The 12,166-nt window shown below is 39.2% G+C and overlaps 1 protein-coding gene across 1 annotated transcript in view; it reads left to right on the forward strand.

Annotated features, from left to right (window-relative positions):
- Positions 1-12,166, forward strand: part of CDH20 (cadherin 20) — a 770,622-nt gene that overhangs the window by 285,117 nt on the left and 473,339 nt on the right. The window contains exon 2 of the mRNA XM_063922978.1: positions 3,851-3,877. The gene's annotated coding sequence lies outside the window, so the exon portion shown is untranslated. The remainder of the gene's footprint in view (positions 1-3,850; positions 3,878-12,166) is intronic.

Below are 12,166 nucleotides of genomic sequence, written 5' to 3' on the forward strand. Positions count from 1 at the left end.
AAAAAATATAGAACATTCCTATCTGTGTCCCCGCTCTGCAATGTCCATTGAAAGATTCGTGTTTTAAAAGATATGTGCATTAGGCACATTTTAATTCACCAAAACATTTAAGCTTTGTGTCAGCCACCACAGTTTTGTGTCTGTGTAGTTAAACAAACTTTAAACAATGTTAATTAACGATACAGTATCAAAAGGAATCCAGTGGTGAGTCACACCCACAAGTGCCACTCTAGTCTCTCAGCCCCCACCTCTCTGAAAAAAGCAGAACCGGAACTATCTCTGAGCATGTGTGTTCTGGCACATAGCTCCACTCAGAAGAGTCATGTGCTCAGCTTTTACATCCTTGTTGCTTGTGCAGGGCTTTATGTTTATGTTGTTGCTAGAACAGGGCATTTCTGGGTCCCTTCAACTCTGTGCTCTGTAGCATTTGAGCTTTGCACTTACTGTTATTCCACTTATTCCACTACTGAGTGTAACTACTGTACAATTTATCTTTGACTGAGAAACATTCTTACTTGCAATATTAATGCAGCTATCAACAGTGTCCACTGAAGAAATAACGCTGCATGGACATTAAGTGAAAACATATTCATGAATGTTACTTCTTGTTGATTCTTAGTTAATATTATTGATTGCTATGCTTCCTAGAAATAAAGTACCATATGTAGTGTAGAATTGTTTCACTATCAGCAAGGTAAAGGGCTATGTTTGCCTATGTTTATTTTAAGGTTGAGTGTTCACACAGCACTAAAATGTGACTTCTACGCCAGCTTTTAAAAAAAATGAACAAAAAATTAGCAACATTATAATTTGGAAATGCCAAGTAAGACAAATGATCCAAATAGGATGATGTAGATGACATACCGGCATTTGGGATCATCCCAACCCACACAAACAATGAAAGATTATTTACAGCATAAAATCATGCAAATGGAAAGTACAAAATTGTCCTGAATATTATGTTATTTGATTAAGCCTTTTAATCATATTCTCACAACTGATCGGGGAAAGATGAGGCAGTTATAATCTTCTACTTATTAGAGGGGGGAAAAGCTCTATCTAAAAAAAAAAACGTTTTTAGTAGCTGTAGAACTTTGACCTATAAAGCAAGAAAACCATAAAAATCTGGTGCTGATATCCAAAAATTGCATACACTTAATTCACCTGCTGCTGTCAAAAAAGGGAATACTCTACACTTCAAATGGCAAATAAATTATAGCACTGGTGAGAAAATGATTTATTAAGCTATATATATTTTCTAATAAACAATGTCATATATAGACCAGCCAGTATAGTAATCATACAATAACAATGAAAACAATATCTAAAGTACCAGCCAGCTGGTCTATATGTGACATTGTTTATTATATAATTTTATATACAGTATTTTAAGAAATCCTTTTCTCACCAATGCTATCATTTGTAATTAAATACAAGGGGTCATCACCATCAATTGCTATTTAATAAACATTGCTGAAATGCTAGTTGTGTTACCAGCATCTCAAAATTATATACTTTTAAAATATTGTTTTTTTTTTATATTTTAAAACTATTTTTTTGTCTAGATTTTATTTATGTATTTAAATATATTTCCACTATGTGTAACTGAAAACCACTTTCAGGTGCATTGTGCATGTATGAACTGGGTCACCCATGCAGATATTCCCTGCGAATGATCTTTACTGCTTGGGCTAGTGTTGTGAAGTGGACTGGCTAAAACTGGCAAATGTTACCATTGTCAGGGTTTTCACCAGCAATAACAGCGTTAGAGGGAAAAATATATTTACCTGCCATGTTCAGGTTTTTCTACGTCACTACTGTTGGTCGGTCAGAAGGACACCATTGCTTTTAGAAGAAGAGGTCAAGAATGGTAAGGAATGAAGAAGGGAGAAGTATAAGATGAAAGGGTGTTGCAGGATGAGGGGCATGGCAAGAGAAAACATTGATGTAAAGGTACAAAGTGAAAGGTGGGTGTTGGAGGATCAGGAGCAAGGTTGGGGCAATATATAGGAGACCAGTGATGTCTGGAAATGGTAGGGTAAGGAGGGGTGCAACTGGAGAGTTACAGGACAGGGAATACTGAACCTGAGGGATGCAGGGCAGGAAGGCTAGACCTGGGAGGCAGAGGGCAGGGAGGGCTAGATGAAGGGAAAGTGCAGGACAGGGAGGGCTAGGCATATTGGGGGCACAGAGATGGCTTGGCTATAGTGAGGGATGGCACAGGGCAGGATAGGCTCGACCCAATTGGGGGATACCCTACAGACTATACACTGCAGGATACATTACTATATGTTATGTGATCTGCGATGTGATGGAATAAAACTATAATTACACCATACAGACCTTACACTGCAGTACACATAGGAGATACAGGGCAGAGAATGCTGGACCTGGGGGGTACAGGGCAGGAATGGATAGACCTGAGACTGTGTACATAAATTGCTGCTCATGATTGCGGTCCACAAGCTGCGTTTGCCTCACAACAGATGCCAAATTTGAAATGCCCTTATTGTCTCGCCATGGATTGCTTCCAGTTTGTGATCTGCTGCCTCTCTGTCCACATGGGTGTCAAGAGGGGGGCAGGTACAAATTACCCAGGCCCGGGCTGCTGGAGGGGCCTGGAGGAGGCCCGGGTCTGATACCCCCTATATCTGTACTGTTGTGGGCATCTGTTCCCAGTGATCTCTTTGGGAAGATGACTGTGCCAGAATCTTTGCTCTCTAGTGGTCAGCGTCATCTTCCCAAATATCACTGCAAAGATGGCTCTGGTCAGAGAGGAGGAACCCGCTTCTTAATAAAGTAAGGTAGGAAGCGGAAGCCCTCTCCTGCCCCTTCCCCCACAAACACACACTCCACTGTGTGAAAATTGTGCCCCTCTGCAGAGAGTGCTTATTTAAATATTTTAACAGTAAAGGGCATCATCACGCTCCCATTTTTTAAGCCATGCCCCCCCTTTACCAGGGCCCATCGTGGCTCTCTATGGCCCTATCAGTCCAGCCTGGGATTTCAGTCCCAGCAGCCCCCTTATGGTGGTTCTGGGTGCAGACCATTTTTTACAGCTCCATAGTGTAGATTACAGGTTCCTCAACGTTTTTTGACCAACAAATCTATTGCCCTTCAAACAGACAAAATAACCTCTCGTACTGCCAAAATCACATAAGTAAAATGTTTGAAAATATCCTAAAACCAGCGACTTTGCCAAGTTCCTAACTATTTATGTAAATTCACATGCACTATAGCAATGCCTTTTGAGATAAATCATTGGTGCTCACGTCCACAGTAACTACAGTACACCAGAAATAACAACTAAATATCTAAATATATCAATGAATAAGTAAAAAACTAAATAATTAATTTACAAAACAACAAAAAGCAATAAATAAAATGTGGTAGCTTACTTCATTCAACTTTAAAATGTGTAATTATATAATAACAATTAACTGTTTTTTTTATTTCATCTTTGTAGTTTACAATTCCCACTGGAAATGCAACAGTGTCTGTTTTTGACGTTTGCTTTTATACCTTTGATAAACCTTTAAAATGGTTGTGGAACAGCAAGGGATATTTCTGTACAAGACAAGTTGATAAATTATGCATCTGGATATGTTTGCTTGGCTTGATGCAACATCTTGTCAACCTTTAACAATTTTGAAAATATTGCATTAAAGTCCCCAATTCAATTTAACAATTTCTCATGTTCACTGGCTCATATGGAATAATATTGTTTTCTAATCCCACGTTAGTTTTGACTGTGGTGAGCCAAACATTTTAGTGATAATATCATTCTCATACTGTTCAATTATTTAATATAATCTACATACTTACGTTAATTTTTTTCATTCATTTTCAGGTGCAGACTAGAGGTTTACTAGAAAAGGTAAGAGCTGTAATGGTTATTTAACTAATTAACTTAGCATAACAAATTAAGTTACATCTCAGACGAGGATGTGTAAAAATTTCTAATATTTTAGGAAGACATTTTTAATGAATTTAGTAGTCACAAAATATACATAAAAATTCCGTAATATTTCTTTCAGCCTTTAATTATTCCCATCTTAACTGCTAAAATAAGTATGTGTTTTATGACTTTTGTACATCTGGTGTCATAGGTGGTGGCACACACCGTATCAGCCCAAACTCATAGTGAAAGATGTAACTAAGCGCCAGGATCGGCAAACACTGATTCTGGCATTGTGATTGAAAATCTTCTTTATTGTAGTTGATCAAAAAAATATTAGTGGGTTGTTTGTATGCATAATTATGACAGTTTTCAGACAAGTCTGTTGTGCCAGAAAATAAAGTTATTAGAAGCACTTCGTTAAGGGGGCAATAGAGTCAGAGACCAACAGCATATAAAAAGAATAAAAGAAATAAGTTATTCAGTGGTACCAATTCAAAACATATACATAAAAACATTTACTAAAAAATAATAAAAATACATATGTTGTATAGAACTGTTCAACTTAATAATTACCACAGCAAATGGTGGTGATCTCGTTTTTAGCAGACTGCAAGCAATTCAAATTTACAGTGCACTGATAGTCATATATAGCACAATGCACCTAGGACGGTCTAAATTATCTCTAAAGATTATTATAGGGTCATAAGTTCCATATGAATATTTTATAATATAAAATATTAATCAGTAGGAGCAAAATAATGCAGATACAGTAGATAAAAATCCTCTATTATCTACTTTTTCTGGGGCTTGGTAGTTTTATACAGCTAAACCGGACATTTCAATACATTTATTTTCATACCAAACTTATAGCTACTGTGCATGATACAGATAGCTGCGGTTGGTATCCAAATGTGCATTGCAAGTCCATTATCCCTTTGGACTCTCATACCACACTGACCACAAAGGAGCAAGTGTCCAGGGAAGGGACTGATGGCATTTAAGAGGTCTGATTGAATGAAGGGGGCATGTGGATAGGGCTGATGGCATTAAAAGTGCATGTGGATGGGGCTGATAGCATAAGCAGAGTAGGTAGAGGCATGTGATAGCATAAACAGGGCATCTGAAGGGGTCTGGTGACATAAAAAGACAACTGGAGGGGCATAATGACATTAAATAGGCATCTGGATGGGTCTGATGGAATAAAATGTTAATGTGGAGGGGCTGATAATATACAATGGGTATGTGGTATATAAATATAGCATATTTATGCATATATATATCTGGGTGGTCTTCTGTTTGCCGGCGGTCGGGCTCCCGGCGCTCAGTATACCGGCGCCGGGAGCCCGACAGCCGGCATACCGACACTTATTTTCCCTCGTGGGGGTCCACGACCCCCATAGAGGGAGAATAAAATAGTGTGGCGCACGTAGCGCGCCACCGTGCCCGTAGCGTGGCGAGCGCAGCGAGCCCGCAAGGGGCTCATTTGCGCTCGCCAAGCTGTCGGTAAGCCGGCGGTCGGGCTCCCGGCGCCGGGATGCTGGTCGCCGGGAGCCCGACCGCCGGCCAGCCATAGTGAACCATATATCTGAGGGGTCTGATGACATACTGTAAAATAGGCACATGGATGGATCTAATGGCATAAAATAGATTTGTTAAGGGTTCTGATGTAATAATGGGGGCATGTGGATGGGGCTGATGGAATAAAAGGGACATGTGGAGGTTTTAATAGCTTTTGGGTTTTTTTACACAATATTGTTAGCCCAGTTTTTGGTTCTCTACATCCATTAACTACTTGTGGTACAGCACAATCCTTTTTTGTGTTATGTCCAACTACTGTTTCATTCTCTGCATTGTATTCATATTGCCACCTAACAATGGGCCTAGTTCAGATCTGATCACAGTAGCAAGTTTGTTAGCAGATGGGCAAAACCATGTGCAGTGTGCAGGGGGGCAGATATAACATGTGCAGAGAGAGTTAGATTTGGATGGGATGTGTTCAAACTGAAATCTAAATTGCAGTGTAAAAATAAAGCAGCCAGTATTTACCCTGCACAGAAACAATATAACCCACCAAATCTAACTCTCTCTGCATATGATATATATGCCCCCCCCCCCCGTGCAGTGCACATGGTTTTACCCATTAACTGACAAATTTGCTGCTGCGATCAGATCTGAATTACCCCCAATGTTTGTTGCTTTACTCTTGCCTTCTAACAGTGTATAAGTATCTAATAGTGTATTAGTTACTGTATATAGGAACAGAAGTGGTATAAAGTATTAGATTAAGCATAATGGTGTATGGAACAAGTCTTTCGTATAGAGCCTGTCTTTTTCCTTTTTACCCAAAGTATGTTCATGATTTTTGCACATTAATTTGCCAATAGTGTACTAAGTACTGTATTTAGGATTCATATTTTGTTTTGTCACAAATGCATTGGTATAAAGTAGTGATTAAGATGAGTATATTAAGAAAAAGTTGCATGGTGTGGCTAAGTAGGAATGTCCATTATGCACCATTGTTTAACGCAATGTGAGGATAGGTGTATGTGGACACATCTGTATGTATCTGGCTGTAATACTATCAAGTTCAAACGTGCTTGTACAGTATACATTATTAGTAGCAATACATGATGAATTCTTTCATTTGGACACACAGAAAAAGGTTTTTAATCCGGTATTGATTTTGGATTATTCCTCTATCCTCACAAAACAGTAATCTCCCTTGTTTCTGATTTTTTTTTTTTTAAATATAGACTATTAAAAACATTTCTTAATATTTAACCCATAATCAATTCTTCCCCAGCCAGATGATGTCGGGAACAAAGTAGAGGCGGCACTCCATGGTCTTGTGTTAAAAAGAGTTGTATTCAAACTTCATACCAAAAGTGACAACAGTGCTCAAAGAAGGGTTACATCATTACGATGTTTCAAGGCTGGGCAGCCTTTTCATCAGGTTGAGTAACCGTAGTGAATCAAACATACATGATCCAAAACCGAATAACAAACAGCTTATTTGTTAAATAGGAGCAGGTGTATCGTGAAAGGTGCTCCCGGCGTCTTAGTGGCCCTCCGATGACGTGTGAAGTTGCTAAGCAACATGAAAAGCAGCTCGGTGCAGGTGTCCGGAGGACCTGTCAGTGTAAACATTAAGTGAGGCATTACAGAGGGTATATTATACTTATAGTTAACCCCTGCTGATCGTGAAACATAAAATATACTAGTATATACTAATATACAGTATCATAAATTAAGTGCAAAAATGTGGACAAATTAATCATGATAAACTAAACATTAAAAAGCAGCTTGTGAATTCCAATTAATCTATGGCTGATGTTATATCATAGCATTATGTAAATGGCTAATAGCCTATGTTCAGTACTGGCAATGTGGAAAAATTGTATAATGCATTGCACCAGTCAAAACATTGTTACCAAATACCAGCCAAATGCTCATTCCCTTAGGCTAATTAGATATTGATGATAGAGCATGATGAAAGAAACATTGGTTATTAAATTGTATGACAACTAAAACTGGAATAGTGTCTCATAGAAAACGTGAGTATCTATGTCAAATTACATATCAGCTAAAATGGCACTAATTGCTCATAGATAATTTTTAATCCAAAAGATATAGATGATATAAAAGATATAAATTCATACAACAAGCTATTCATAAGAAAAAGTTCCAAGAAAATTTCTCGTTGAGACCCCTAGTTGATGAGTCCAGCAGCTAAATCTATTTGGATTCACATTTTGATAAGAGTTGGTGACGGTCTCCACCTCTAGGAGGTGCTGGTATGTGATGTATTATCTTATAACGGAGGCTGTATAATGGGTGTCCATGTGATTTAAAATGTCGGGCTACTGGTTGGTCAACGGTCTTGCCTTCTAGCGATGCCTTGATGGCGGATCGATGCAATGCCATCCAATCACGTAAATTTCTGATTTTCCCACATTCAGTAAGCCACATGGGCAAATGATACTGTTCTCTATAAAAGACGTGGTGCAGGTCAGCACATGCCTGATTCTGTATTTCTAGCCAGTATGTGGGTTTTTAAATTCATGACCAGATTCCATATATTTTCATGTTGTACAGGATACACATTTGTAACATCCAGGTTTCTTCACTTGTATGGACGAGGAACCAGAAGTTAAATTCATAGTGATGTTGGTCAGGATGTCTCTAATGCTAGGTCCCCATTAATAGCTGGGCATGCGAGTTGTGTCCTTGAGATAATTCTTTGTCTCCTGTAACTATAGGCCAAAGACCACTGGTAGCCAGAGGTACTACTACACTAGCAGTTGTAAATTGTGTCACAAAAGGTATGCGTGATTTCAGATGTTTAGGTATGGAATGTAGCAACTGGTCCCTCGGAATTGATAGTACTTCCTTTTTGGTAGCTTTTAACTCCCAGAGTTTACAGTATATCCTCGATTAGCAAATTTATGTACCATGTTGCCTAGAGTTACTTCTAATTCCCTTTTGTCACTAGATATCCGAACTGCCCTTAGCATTTGTGATCTTGGTAATCCTTGTATTAATGCAGGGGGTGGCAACTGCTATGGTGTAGTAACGTGTTGCAATCAGTGGACTTTGAAAACACCTTAGTGTGGATTTTGTTCTGAATGAACTCAATGGTAACATCTAAGTAATTTATCCTCTCTTAGCTCCATTGATGTGTAAATTTGATGGGGGTGTCTACCTGGTTAATGCTGTGGATTAATGTGTTTAGATCTTCTGTGCTTGTCCAGATGATTTACAAATCATCTATATAGCTGGGATATAGAAGTAGATTATCTGTGATCTCAGGGGATGAAAAGAAAAATGACTGTTCCTGCTCAAACATGTAAATATTGGCAAACGACGGGGCCACTGAGGACCTCATCGCACACCTCATGTAGTAATGACCATTATGTATGAAGTAATTCTGTGTTATATTTCTAATAGTTGTAGAAAAAGCGGAATTGGACTTGCATCGAAATTATTTTTATACAAGAATAGTTCCATGGTCGCTAAACCACTGCCATGAGGGATGATTGTATAAAGAATTTTTACATCTAGAGTACATAAAATAGCATTTGTGGGCACTGTTTTTATGTTTCCCAATTTAATCAACAGCTGTGTAGTGTCCTTCAGGAACATTGTTTGTTTCATGATATCCGATTGGATCAAACTGTCCAATAGCAGCGATATTGGCAGTGGGAGTGAGCCTCTAGCCGAGATGATTGGACGAGGTGGTGGATCTGTAGGGTTTTTGTGCAATTTGGGTATTGTGTACAATACTGTAGTGATGGGATATTCTGTTAGCATGGTGGTATAGATTTTTCTGTCAATTTGTCCCATATTGTATGCTTCTGTTAACACTTTATCAAGATCTTTTTAAAATTGTTCCATTGGATTGTGTGGTAATTTCCGATACATAGTAGTGTCCTGTAGCAACAAATTGATGTTCTCAATGTATTTAGAAGTATCTTGTATGACAACACCACCTCCCTTGTCCGCCTGACATATAGTCACATCCTGGTACTGTGATAAATCTTTCAATGATTTTTGTTCTTCTTTTGTTAAATTTTGATGCACTTTAGGTTGTGCTGAATGGAATTTGGTGACAGCAGTGTCCAGCAATCTGTTGAATTTTTCAATGAAGCATTCATCGATGGGGGATCAAAAGTTGATTTATTGTGTACTGTTCTACGTTGTTGTAAATCCTGGATATTATCTTTTTGGTGTTGGAAAAATTCTTTAGTTTTTAATGATCTGTGTAGCCCATATAAGTCAATTTTCCAATCAAGATCTCGGTGATGATTTGTGGCCACAAAAGATAACCCTTTGTTAAGTACCACTAATTCTGTTGCGGACAGTGTATGGGATGATAAATTAAATGTTATTTCCTCCTTTTGTTGCTGATGGGTGGCTTGGAAGATTCTTTGGTTTTGGCCCCCACACCTTGCTCTTCCATGTTGTGGTTTTTCGACTTATATTATTATTATTATTATTATTATTATTATTATTATTATTATTATCCTTTACTTAAATGGCGCTACAAGGGATCTGCAGCGCCCATCACACAGTACATAATCAAATGAGCAAACAAGAAAACAGCACTTACAGTTCAAGACAATATAGAACAGGTATAGAAAACACAGGGTTAGGTGCCATCAAAGGGAGTATGGAGTATAAAATAGTTTAAGTAAGAAAAGGAAAGGCACATGAAGAAAGAAGTCCCTGCTCTTGCGAGCTTACAATCTAAAAGGTGAGGGGCTAACAGACCGGGGTGACACAGAAGGGGTAGACAGTAAGCATAGACAAGAGGGCTAGGAGGAGAGTTGGCTGGGTTTGGTGAAGAAGTGGATCTTGTGAGTAGTGATGAGCGGGTTCGGTTCCTCGGAATCCGAACCCGCCCGAACTTCACCTTTTTTTTACACGGGTCCGAGCGACTCGGATCCTCCCGCCTTGCTCGGTTAACCCGAGCGCGCCCGAACGTCATCATCCCGCTGTCAGATTCTCGCGAGACTCGGATTCTATATAAGGAGCCGCGCGTCGCCGCCATTTTTCACACGTGCATTGAGATTGATAGGGAGAGGACGTGGCTGGCGTCCTCTCCGTTGTATTAGAAAAAAAAAACTGAGTGACTTAGTTTTAATTGTGGGGAGGATTGGGGATGGGGAGCAGCTGTTAGGGAGTACAGTGCAGGGTTTTGAGTTTAATCCGTTGTTTCTCTGCCTGAAAAAAAACGCTCCACCATATCTGTGCTCACTCAGTGTGCTGCACTGCTGCATGATATATCTGTGCTGAGTGCACTGCTCACACTGCCTAATTGTGGGGACTGGGGAGCAGTAATAGCAGGAGTACAGTGCACAGTTTTGCTGACAGTGACCACCAGTCCAGTATACGTTTGTCTGCCTGAAAAACACTGTGGTGTTTTTTTTTTTCTTTCTTCATGCTAGTTTGTTAATAGCAGTCTGCTGACAGTGTCCACCAGGTCCGACCGTTATACAGTATATTATATATATAATTAAGCACTAAGCAGCAGTACGGTAGGCCACGGCTGTACCTACCTCTGTGTCGTCAGTGCACTCGTCGTCCAAAAGTATAAGTAATACTATACTATCCATCCATCTACATTGTATACCTGTGGTGGGGTTTTTTGCTTTCTTCATACTAGTTTAGCAGTCTGCTGACACTGTCCACCAGGTCCGTTATACAGTATATTATATTTATATATAAGCACTAAGCAGCAGTACGGTAGGCCACGGCTGTACCTACCTCTGTGTCGTCAGTGCACTCGTCGTCCATAAGTATAAGTAATACTATACTATCCATCCATCTACATTGTATACCTGTGGTGTTTTTTTTTTTCTTCATACTAGTTTGTTTAGCAGTCTGCTGACACTGTCCACCAGGTCCGTTATACAGTATATTATATTTATATATAAGCACTAAGCAGCAGTACGGTAGGCCATGGCTGTACCTACCTCTGTGTTGTCAGTGCACTCGTCGTCCATAAGTATAAGTAATACTATACTATCCATCCATCTACATTGTATACCTGTGGTGTTTTTTTTTTCTTTCTTCATACTAGTTTGTTTAGCAGTCTGCTGACACTGTCCACCATGTCCGTTATACAGTATATCATATATATAAGCACTAAGCAGCAGTACGGTAGGCCACGGCTGTACCTACCTCTGTGTCATCAGTGCACTCGTCGTCCATAAGTATAAGTAATACTATATTATCCATCCATCTACATTGTATACCTGTGGTGGTTTTTTTTTTTTTTTCTTCATACTAGTTTGTTTAGCAGTCTGCTGACACTGTCCACCAGGTCCGTTATACAGTATATTATATTTATATATAAGCACTAAGCAGCAGTACGGTAGGCCACGGCTGTACCTAGCTCTGTGTCGTCAGTGCACTCGTCGTCCATAAGTATAAGTAATACTATACTATCCATCCATCTACATTGTATACCTGTGGTGGCTTTTAGTTGTGCGCAAAATATGGAGAACAAAAATGTGGAGGTTAAAAAAATAGGGAAAGATCAAGATCCACTTCCACCTCGTGCTGAAGCTGCTGCCACTAGTCATGGCCGAGACGATGAAATGCCATCAACGTCGTCTGCCAAGGCCGATGCCCAATGTCATAGTACAGAGCATGTAAAATCCAAAACACAAAAGATCAGTAAAAAAATTACCCAAAAATCAAAATTAAAAGCATCTGAGGAGAAGCGTAAACTTGCCAATATGCCATTTACGACACGGAGTG

Source organism: Pseudophryne corroboree, chromosome 5 (assembly GCF_028390025.1).
Source record: "Pseudophryne corroboree isolate aPseCor3 chromosome 5, aPseCor3.hap2, whole genome shotgun sequence".
Taxonomy (NCBI): Eukaryota; Metazoa; Chordata; class Amphibia; order Anura; family Myobatrachidae; genus Pseudophryne; species Pseudophryne corroboree.